Here is an 8508-nt window from a genome sequence, read left to right on the forward strand (position 1 = left end):
GGCAGGCAGATGTCTGTGAGTTCAAGATCAGCCTAGCATTAGCATGGTGAAAAGACCATGGGACACTGAGGTTGGTGGGAGCATGAGGGACATCAGAGACTGGGTCCCTGAGGCCACAGCCATGAGAGTTGTGATTTGACCAGTTGCTGATGGGCTGGGAACCCTTAGAGTAGCCCCTGGGCAGGGCCAGTGCAGAGGAACCTCCAGGCCCTCTTGCAAGTTGTTCTCTGACTTCCACATATGCACCAGGACATATGCACACTATACTCCCCAATGATAATAGTATATGTTTTAAAATTAAAAAATATTAGAAGATATTAGGATATGGAAAGTCAAAATGAAGATACAGGAAAAGATGCTATTTGTAAAGGAAGTAGAGGGGACCAGCCCTGCAGGACTATGATATGAGGACTCCCTGTAGACCTGGGAGGGAATACATTTCTGCTTTTTTTCTTTTAAAGATGTACGTGTGTCTGCTGTGAGTATGCAGTGCCTACTAAGGCCAGAAGAGGGCGTTGGACACCCTGGAACTGGAGTTACAGATGGTCGAGCCAATGTGGGTGCTAGGAATGGAACCTGGGTTCTCTGCAAGAGCAGCCAGTGCTCGTAACCTCTGAAGCTTGGCTCCAGCTCCGTTCCTGTTTAAGCCACCCGGTCTGTGCTCTATTATGGTAGCCTCAGCAAACTGATATACTCCTATTACTTGATTTATCAATTTTGGACAAAATTTATTATTTATTATTCTGGCAGCTGAGGAATTAGTTCTCTTGAAGCATTCCGCCCCTCCCTCTCCCCCTCCTTATCCTCACAATATAATTTCCCACAATTTACAGTTAAATCAATAGTGTTTACATTATTGACCAAGTAAATAAACTCTTTGGTCAAGCAATAAAATACTATTACATTTTCTTTTCTTACGGCTTGGTTTTTACCTAGAGTCAATCACGGCCATTTCTTCTCAATCATTTAGTTCTAATTATCTGCGGTGATTTACACATGTTCCATATGTAGCAGTAGTTTTTCCCTAAATGTTCAACCCACATTTAGCTGGTCCCTTTTTCTCCCTGGAGAGCTGTGTCCTGGACCTCTTTCTCCTTCAGGTGGGGCTTGTAACAAACGCCGCCTTGGGGTTTCCTTTCTCTGTTCTTCCCCATCGCTGAAAAAACATCTCGTTTCTTGATTTCCCCCTTGTTTTGTTGAGGACATAGTGGCGTCTGTAGGTCCTGGAAACTCTTCCCATAGATCAAGTCTCCCCCTCGCTTCTTCTGGTAACTCTGGAGTCATTCTGTTCCTTCCTGTCCCCTAGGATGTCCCCTCTGCTGTTGACTTTAAAACCGTTCCTAAAACTTGGCCGGGGATGTAGCGCCATAGCGGAGCGCAACTGAGCATGCGTGAGTCCTGTTTGAACAACTATCACCGGGGAGATGAGCGCAGATCTTGTTCTTGCTGGGCACAAGGTTTGCAGATGTCACAGAGCCTTTTATTTTTGTTTTTGTTTTTGTTTTAAATGTACAACGTTCATTTATTTGTTCACGTGACGTGCGTGCATGCCATAGTGTATGTGTGGAGGTCGGAGAACAACTTGTAGGGAGAGGTTCTCTCCTCTTCTACTCTGTGGGTCCCAGAATGGGACTTATTCCATCAGAGTTGGTGAGGAGCCTGACCCACTGGGCCATCCTTCCTGACCCCCACCCCCACCCACCCCTCGTTTTAAAGATTGCTTTAGTTTTATTGTGCGTGTACGGGTATTCATCTGCATATGCATATGTGCATGGTACATGTGCAATCCGGAAGAGGGCATCAGATTCTGTGGAACTAGAGTTACAGGCAGTCATTGGCCACAATGTGGATGTTGAAAACTGAGCCCGAGGCATCTGCAAGAGCAGCCAGTGCCCTTGACCTCTGAGCATCTCTTCAGCTCTACACAGAGCCTTATAGATAAATCACTACAGTTCCAACAGTGTGCTCTGATGGGGCAGGCACAGGGCACTTGCATTGTTTTGTTTTGTTTGGTTTGGTTTGGGTTTATGACTGGCCAGGAGAGACACAGGCAAAGAGTGTTCTAGACAGAGAGGATAAAATGTGTTGCTGGCTCAGAGGAGAGTGAGTAGAGACGTAAAGACTGTCAAGTCGTAGGTAGTACAGTACAGTGGTTAGGGTTGTGGATTCTGGGGAGCTGTGTGATTTTCCACTTCCCAGCAGTGTGGTCTTAGGCTGGTTAGTTAACTTCTCTGGGCTTCAGTCCTAGTATCCACTATGATGTGATAATACTATCTCATAAGACTCAATATAAGGGCTGGAGAGATGGCTCAGTGGTTAAGAGCCCCGACTGCTCTTCCAAAGGTCCTGAGTTCAATTCCCAGCAACCACATGGTGGCTCAAAACCATCTGTAAAGAGATTTGATGCCCTCTTCTGGTGTATCTTAAGACAGCTACAGTGTACTTATATATAATAAATGAATAAATCTTAAAAAAAAAAGACTCAATATAAACTGCGACGTACAGAATGGAATCCTCAGTTGGAGCAGGCTCTTGGTCTTGGCCTATAGCTCAGTTGGTAGAGTACATGCATATTATGCATGAAGCCATGGGATCATGAAGTCATGGGTAATGGGATCAAAACCCCATTACCTTATAAACCGGGTGTGGTAGAACACATCTATTATCCTGGGCCCTAGGCAGAGGCAGGAGGACTCTCCTCTTCTCTTCTCTTTCCTCTCCCTCTCCCATCCCCTCCTTTTATTCCTTTTCTTTCCTCTCTTCTCTCTTTTTTCTTTTTCTTTCCTTCTTTCCTTCCTTCCTCCATTTCTCTCCCTCCGTCCCTCCGTCCCTCTTTCTTTCTTTCTTTCTTTCTTTCTTTCTTTCTTTCTTTCTTTCTTTCTAACAAGACAGGGTTTCTCTGTGTAGCCCTGGCTGTCCTGGAACTCACTACATACACCAGGCTGGCCTTGAACTCACAGAGATCCCCTTGCCTCTGCCTCTTGAGTGCTCTACTAAAGTGTGTGCTACCATGCATGACCTTGACTCTGTTTTGGAGATCCCTTATTTCCTACAATAATTGGAAGATGGGAATGGAGAGATGGTTTAGTGGTTACAAGCACAGCTGTTCTTCCAGAGAACCTGGAGTGCCATTCCTGAGCCCATGATGGGCAGCTCACAACTGCTTGTAACTCCAGTTCCAGGGCGTCTGACATCCTCTTCTGTTCTCCATGGGCGCCTGTACACAGACATACACATTTGGAAACAAGACGTGGGGCTGGAAACAGTCCAGCAGTTTAAGAGCACAGGCTGCTCCTGTAAGGAAGCTGGGTTGGACTGCCAGCACCTATATGGTGTCTCACAGCCTTCTGTAACTCCAGTTCCAGGGGATCTGACACTCTCTCCTGGTCTCCATGGGCGGCAGGCCTGCACCTGTGCACAGATAGACATGTGGGCAAAATGGGCAAGGTGAGAGGTGGGGGTCAGCTCCGGAGCCATTCCTGTAATCAGCAAAAGAGGCTCAGGGCACTGAGGGGAAGCTGGAAGCAGAATACGTCTTAGGAAGAAACAACAGGATCCAGTGACTGAGCGGCCGTGGAGGATGAAAGAAAGGGAGGAACCACGTGGGTCCACTGGGAATGAAGGGCCCCAAACGCCCCCACCTAACCCTTCATGTTTCTTTGCAGTGCTGGGGATAGAACCTAGGGCCACTTACACGGTAGGCACACACTACACCACTGAGATACACTCTATGTATCTCTGGCTGGCCTCAAATTACTATGTAGCCAAGAATGACCCTGAATATACTCACAGACACCATACACACATAAGCAATAATAATAAAAATAAATTTCCAAAAAGATCCCTACTGCCTAGGGGGCTGGAGAGATGACTCAGCAGTCCAAAAGCACTGGCTGCTCTTCCAGAGGTCCTGAGTTCAATTCCCAGCACCCACATAGCTGCTCACAACTGTCTGTAACTTCACGTCAGAGGATCTGGCTAGCACTCTCACACAGACATACATGCAGGCGAAACATCGATGCACATCGAAATGGGAATAAATCTTTTTTTTTTTTTCTTTTTTCAGAGCTGGGGACCGAACCCAGGGCCTTGCGCTTGCTAGGCAAGCACTCTACCACTGAGCTAAATCCCCACCCCAGGAACAAATCTTTTTAAAAAGGGCTCCCTGCCTCATCTTCTCTCCAGCCACTTTCCTATGCCCAGACTCCTAGTTTTCAACCTCCCAGGCCCTTCCAGAGGGCTCTCAATACTGTCCTGACGTCAGGAGTGACTCCCTTTTGTCCTTTGGGGCTCTTGCTTTTGTGGCCCTTCCTTCTCTCTTCCTGTGCTGTCAAAACAAACCCTCTCGTGGAGTCTGAACTCAAGGGCAGGGTTGGTTTCCCTATCCCTGTGCCCTGGGGCAGGTGGTGTAAAATAGATGTTTAATAGATGGCGGGCCAGCTCTTGTTTTGATGTTTGTATCTGAACGCCCGTGATATGTAGGTACATAAAATCGCCGCCTTCTCAAAGCTGCCATGTGCAGAGTGGCGGAAGCTCCATCCAAGGAGGCCAGTGTGGGTTCTATGAGGCATTTTACAGCCATGACAGGGACGGCGATGTCAGCAGGGGTGTCATCTTTGGAAACTAAGGACAGGGGTTTGGTGCCATGAACGGTCAGTTAAACTGTAATTGGAGAGAGCTGTTCTTCTGAAAACCATAATGTTCTTTAGTTGAAGCCAAATGGCATCCAAGAAGGGGAGAAAATTTTTTGGAATGTCAAAGAAATGATTTCCAATTAGGTGCTCACAAGCAGAGACGCTAGTGATCAGCAGAAATGAGAAGCAAACAAATTAGCACTAATGGGAAATGGCTTTTGGAGAAGGGGATTTAATTTATAGTCAGCCGATCATGGCATGCAGTGGGCAATAAAAGTCAGTTTCACCAGCTTGATCAGAACTGGAGCTCGCACGGGATGCCAGAAAAATGGCCAGCACCATCATGCTCACTGGAATCTCCCTGTAAGTGGCAGCCAATTACAACTGTCATTATTTTACCTTGGAGAGAAAATGGTGTGGAAATCATAGTACATGAAATTAAAATCCAGATTAGAAACCTTCGTCCAAATTGTCTGTGGCCTTCTCACCTTGGCACAGTCTTCTGCAAGAATGGCCAGCATACTTTGTCTTCTGCCCAGAATGGACCCTTTGACCACCTCTTCATCGTCAGAGCTGATTAATAAGTGGAGTCTTAGCTGCAAACCACTCTACAGTGGCCGAAAGAAAGGTCCTTCAAGCAAGTGAACCGAAATCACAAAATTTCAAAACTCCAGCTCACGCTAAGTGAGAACTCTTTAGCAATACTCAAAAGAAATTACTAACAATTAAGGGAAGCCAGGCATGGAAACCCAGCACTTGGGAGACTGAGGCAGGGGAACAATCATAAATTCAAGGCTACTCTGTTGTATGTAGCAAGTACTAGGCCATCCAACCAAGGCAAATGTAGCAAGATCCTGTCCCAAGGAAAACCAAACCAAGCCAAATGAATAAACAGAAAACAAACAAAAGAGCTTACTTAGTATGTCTTGTTATTAGATAAGATTTCCCAGACAGCCCCCTTGCTAATTCCTTTCCCTAAATTCAGAATAAAATACACCTATAAAAGCAAGAAAGCTCCAAGCCATGGGTTATCTGTCTGCCCCATACCCCAAAGGTCCCCTAAAAGATAAGGTCATCTGCTCTTGTTCCTAGGGGTTTCACAGGGCAGAATCAAAGAAGGCCTTCTCCTTGGAGTCTTGATTCCTCACTCTTATGAACTATGATGTGGTGGCACACATCGTTAATCCCAGCACTCAGGAGGCAGAGGCAGGTAGATCTCTGTACATTCGAGGCCAGCCTGGGCTACAATGTGAGTTCCAGGACAGCCAATGCTACACAGAGGAAACCTGTCTCAAAACAAAACAAAGCAAAACAAAAAAGGAATGCCACTCTCTGGAGACCAAACATTCAAATACAGGAGCCTGTAGGGGCCATTGTTATTCAAGCCACCTCATTCCACTCTCTGGTGCCCATAGGCTTGTAGCCATAGCAGAATGCAAAAATGCATTAAGTCCAACTTCAGAAGTTCCCATAGTCTATCACAGTCTCAGCACTGTTTAAAAGTCCAAAGTTCAAAGTCTCTTCTGAGACTCAAGGCAACATCTTAATTATAATCCCTATAAAATTGAAATAAAAGAAGCAGGTCATATACTTTCAACATACAATGACACAGGATATGTATATTACCATTCTAGAAGGAAGGAAAAGAAGCACAGTGAGGAATACTGGACCGAAACAAGACCAAAAACCAGCTGGGCAAACTCTAAGCTCTGCATCTCCATGTCTGATGTCAGCGCACTCTTCAGATCTCCAGCTCCTTCCTTCAGCTTTGCTGACTGCACCACACTTCTCCCTCTTGAGCTGGTTCCATTCTGTTGGCAGCCCTCCTTGGCGGACCGTCCCAAAACTTTTGCATCTCCAACATCTTGGGTCTCCAATAAAATCCAGGCTTTGCTCTCATAGCTTCACGGGATGGTCTCTCTGGATCTCCACTTAGGGACTACCCTGATACATACCTGGCTTTCTTTACCCATGGAGGGAGATTCCATAACCTCTTTGTTGTATCCTGGATTTTAAGATTGGGATCAAATTCCTGAAGCTGCCAAGTTCTGCAGCTGGCTAGGGCTAGAACATTGATGTAGGTATACATTTTTTACAACCTACTTTTAATAAACATTCAACTCCTCTTGTCTACCACCCACCAGAGGTAGTGGAAGAGAAAAGGTATTAGGATATGGGGAAGTGGACCTGTTTAGAAATGAGTCTCTGGAGCAAATCCCATCTGCTTTGTCAGGAAACCAGCAGGTCAGTTCATAGGTCAGCAGTGCCAGCTCGATCCACTCACAAACACTTCACAGATACACCAGGAACCCAGTAAAGTAGTGTCGGGATAGCAGCAGTGGTGTCACAACCTAGCAGGAATATCCAGGCCTCAGCTGAATCAGTATGAGTGTGTGTGTGGGGGGGGGGGCGGGATTAGGAACATCAGGGAGACCAGAAGTTCTTGGCTGTGTCTCAATGAATGGAAGATCAGCGAAGAGGAAAGACCAAGAAGCATTGCAGAACTAGCCCCACAACCAAGCCCCTCTCACCGTCTGTTGAGTCCTATTTCTACTCCCTCCGAACATGTGTCCTCCACAGATCTTGCCTCACCATATGCCTTGCCTCAGCACGTGGGTCTGTCTTAGCCAAACTCAACTTAAGCCTGTGTCAGTTGACATCACTCTGCCAATCAGCCTAAGTCTGTGGAAGCAGCAAGAAGCCACCAGCACACTGCCAGAAGTCTTTTGGTGCACTTTTCTCTATAGAGTTTCAACAAATGCAGCTCAACTATGCAATATAAGGAACAGTCCACGAGTGTTGTTGGCAAAGAATCCTTCATCACGTGTCCTCTCACATGCTTTCTTCAGCAGAACATCCTTCCACCCATGTCTGCTTCAGCCAAACATTCCTTCATGTGTTTGCCCCAGCAAAACACTGTCCAACACAACCGACTCTCCAAAGAACCCTTCGGTTTCCACTTCACACAGGTCCCTTGTCCATATTTCCATCAACTCTCTGGTTGGATGGTTTCCCTCACTATTTAACCTTTTCTGAAATTCTTTTTCACAAGTTGGAAGCTTCTCCGGGTGAAGTCTTTCCTGAAGTCACCATTCCCTTTATTCTGCTTAGCATGTGGCTTTTTCTTTAATTTTTAAACATCTCCTTGAACACTGGACTTAGCTCCATTACACCGCCTGGTGCTCTTTTCATCCTCCAATAGTTTGTATTTTCTTGCTCGGTTTGCTCCCTTTCATTGTAGATCTGTCCTGTGGCACACACTCTCTACTAGACTGCCTTGAAATCTCCTCTGCCAACACCATTAATCCAAACCACTCCAGTTTAGCCTTAGGCAGTTTTTTTGGGGGCAGGGGGAGCAGGGACAGAAAGCATCTACATTCTTTGCCAAAATATCACAAGAATGGTCTGTAGGCCACACATAATATTCTTCTCCTCTGAAACCTCTTGGACTGGGCCACCATGATCTCCATTGCTCTCAGCACCACTGTCTTCCAAATACCTACTAGTGTGGTCCATCAAACCAGGCTTAAAATATCCAACTGCTGGGGTTGGGGATTTAGCTCAGTGGTAGAGTGCTTGCCTAGCAAGCGCAAGGCCTTGGGTCGATCCCCAGCTTCAAAAAAAAAAAAAAAAAAAAATCCAACTGCTTTCCTAATCCAAAGTCCACATTCCACCCATAAGCAGCATGGTCAGGTCTGGCACACCAATACTCTGCTTCTTGGTACCATTTCTTCCTTAGGCAATGTTCTATTGCTGTGAAGAGACACCATGACCTACTTTTATAAAGGAAATAATTTAACTGGGGCTGGCTTACAATTTCAGGGGTTTAGTCCATTATCATCGTGGTGGGAGCATGGTGGTGTGCAGTGAGACA

This window comes from Rattus rattus, chromosome 1 (assembly GCF_011064425.1).
Source record: "Rattus rattus isolate New Zealand chromosome 1, Rrattus_CSIRO_v1, whole genome shotgun sequence".
Lineage (NCBI taxonomy): Eukaryota > Metazoa > Chordata > Mammalia > Rodentia > Muridae > Rattus > Rattus rattus.